Here is a 2,881-nt window from a genome sequence, read left to right as displayed (position 1 = left end):
TTGGCGCTTAGCAATCTGACCAAGATATTATATTATCTTTCAAGAAGACACGGTAGCCAAACGTCGAATGACGTGTGTCCGAGCACCCACCCCAGTCAGCATTAGTGTAAGTCAAGAGGATGTAATAGAGGATGGAAATAAATGAAGGATAAAATCAAGAATTCCCTGAATATACCGGATATTTCTCTTTAGAACCGCCATGTGTACCTCCTGGGGATCATGCATAAAGAGACAAACTTGTTGCACCGCAAACGTGATATTAGGACGAGAAAACGTTAAATATTGTAGAGCATCAACTATGCTACTGTACAAAGAAGAATCTGACACAGGAGAAGAGATTGAATCCCCAAGTTATGAACCGGCGTAGTCAACGGCTTACAAGATGACATACCCGCACGGTCTATAATCTCATACACATACTTTCGTTAAGGGATAAACATATCATTTACATTAGGCCTTACCGAAATGCCCAAAAAATAATGCAAGGGACCCAAATCTTTCATAAAAAATTCTGCACTCAAGCTGGAGATGAAGAATCGATGGAGAGAGTCAAAGGATGTCGTCAATATTATATCATCAACATACAATAACAAATATGACATGTGCTCACCCTCGCGAAACACAAACAATGAGTGATCTGAAACAGTCATGGAAAAACCAAGTGTGGACACAAAATCCGTAAAGCGTTTGTTCCAAACTCGAGGAGTCCTCTTCAAACCATACAATGATTTTCTTCAAACGAAAGACATGATGAGGAAATGAGGAATCTCTGAACCCAAGAGGTTGATGCATGTATACAACATCATCAAGCATGCCATGGAGAAAAACATTTTTTACATCAAGTTGGTGAATTGATCATTTCTTCGATAGGAAAAGACTAAGGACCAACAAAATAGTGGTAGGTTTGACAACATGACTAAAATTCTCCCCACAATTAACGCCAACCTGTTGAGTTTTTCCATCACCTACAAAACAGATTTTGTGCCTCTCAAAAGAACCATCAGCACAGTTTTTATCAGTAAAGACTCATAAAAAATGAATAATATTAACATCACTTGGACGGGAAACCAACTCACATGACTTATTAGCAATTAAAGTATTAAACTCTTCATGCATGGCTAACTTCCAGTTCAGATCTTGTAATGCAGCTACATGGGCTACAAAAGGGCTTGTTTTTAATTCGACACAAATCAAGATCCATATTCTTCCTCCACTTAAGGTCTTGTTTGGATGAATTTTCCTAAATAATGTAAAAAATCTTAATTAAGTTTCAGTTCAGATCTTAATGAATAATATTAACACCACTTGGACGGGAAACCAAGTCTTATTAGCACTAACTTCCACTGTAAGGAGCTATAAGGCTACAAATGGGCTTGTTTTTAATTTGACACAAATAAAAAATCTTAATGCGTCTGCCGGGAGTCGAACCCGGGTCTATTGCTTGGAAGGCAATTATCCTAACCGTTGGACTACAAACGCTAGTTGATGAATAAGTAAATTGGAGATAATTTACTCATTCTTCCTACTACACTTGTATAAGGTGGGATTTCCCAAGATTTTGGTGACATGTAATGATCATGGGAATGAAGTATATATGTTTTGGCAATATTGTTACATATGTGATCACTTGGAAATAAATGAACACTTCCATTTGAAAGAAATATGACACAATATCATATTCCTTCCAGAACATTTTATTTCCTTCCCATATGTAGCATCATTAATGGAAACATCTAAACTCATGAAATGTAGACCCTGGTAAAACACAAACAATGAGTGATCTAAAACAGTCCGGAAAAAACCAAGCGTGGACACAAAATTCGTAAAGCGCTTGTTCTAAATTTGAGGAGCCTACTTTAAACCATACAATGATTTCTTCAAACGAAAAATATGATGAGAAAATGAGGAATCTCTAAACCCAAGAGGTTGATGCATGTATACAACATCATCAAGAGTGCCATGGAGAAAAGTATTCTTTACATCAACTTGGTGAGTTGATCATTTCTTCGATAGGGCAAGACTAAGGACCAACCGAATAGTGATCGGTTTGACAACATGATTGAAAGTCTCCCCATAATCAACGCCAACCTGTTGAATTTTTCCATCACCTACAAGACGGGCTTTATACCTCTCAAAAGAACCATCATCACAATCTTTATGTGTATAGACCCATAAAGAATGGATAATATTAACATCACTTGGACGGGGAACCCACTCCCACGTCTTATTAAAAATTAAAGCATTAAACTCTTCCTGCATGGCTAACTTCCAGTTCTGATGAAAGTGTAGACTGATGATGAATCACATATGGTGATGGAGAATCATTGAGAAAATCATACGAGAGTGGAGAGACTGAATTTCAACAAAAAGAAAATGAGGCTCATCAAAGATGACGTGACAACAAATAACGATTTTATTATTTGATATGTCAAATACACTTATAGCCCGATAATTCAGTGGGTATCCAAGAAAGACACATGGAAGAAGTTTATGAATCGTCGTGGATGGAAATAGAGGGTAACACAAACACCCAAATACGCATAAATAGTCATACATTGGGTATAAACGCTGTAACAGAGTAACATATGCCATGTGTTTACGCAGAAGAATATTTATGAGGTATGTGACCATTTGGAGAGCATTATGCCAAAATGAGGTGGATATTTTGGCATGAGTGAGTAATGTATGAGTCATATTATTGATAGTACGAAATTGTCTCTTAGTCTTGTCGTTCTAAGACAAAGTGTGAGGACATGAGAAACGAATGTCATCCCATGCGTGGACGCAAATTTCCTAAATGAATGATTATCAAATTCCCTCTCATTATCACATTGAAAATATTTTATAACCTTCTCAAATTGGGTTTTGACGAGTATCCGAA

At 36.9% G+C, this 2,881-nt stretch overlaps 1 non-coding gene across 1 annotated transcript; it reads right to left on the bottom strand.

Moving 5' to 3' along the window:
• Positions 1-1,407: 1,407 nt before the first annotated feature.
• TRNAG-UCC lies at positions 1,408-1,479 on the bottom strand. The gene has a single exon. It is a non-coding gene; the product is annotated as a tRNA-Gly (tRNA).
• Positions 1,480-2,881: the final 1,402 nt, after the last annotated feature.

This window comes from Impatiens glandulifera, chromosome 9 (assembly GCF_907164915.1).
Source record: "Impatiens glandulifera chromosome 9, dImpGla2.1, whole genome shotgun sequence".
NCBI classification, from domain to species: Eukaryota; Viridiplantae; Streptophyta; class Magnoliopsida; order Ericales; family Balsaminaceae; genus Impatiens; species Impatiens glandulifera.
Note: the sequence above shows the minus strand (reverse complement) of the source record. Positions and strands in the feature narration are given on the sequence as shown.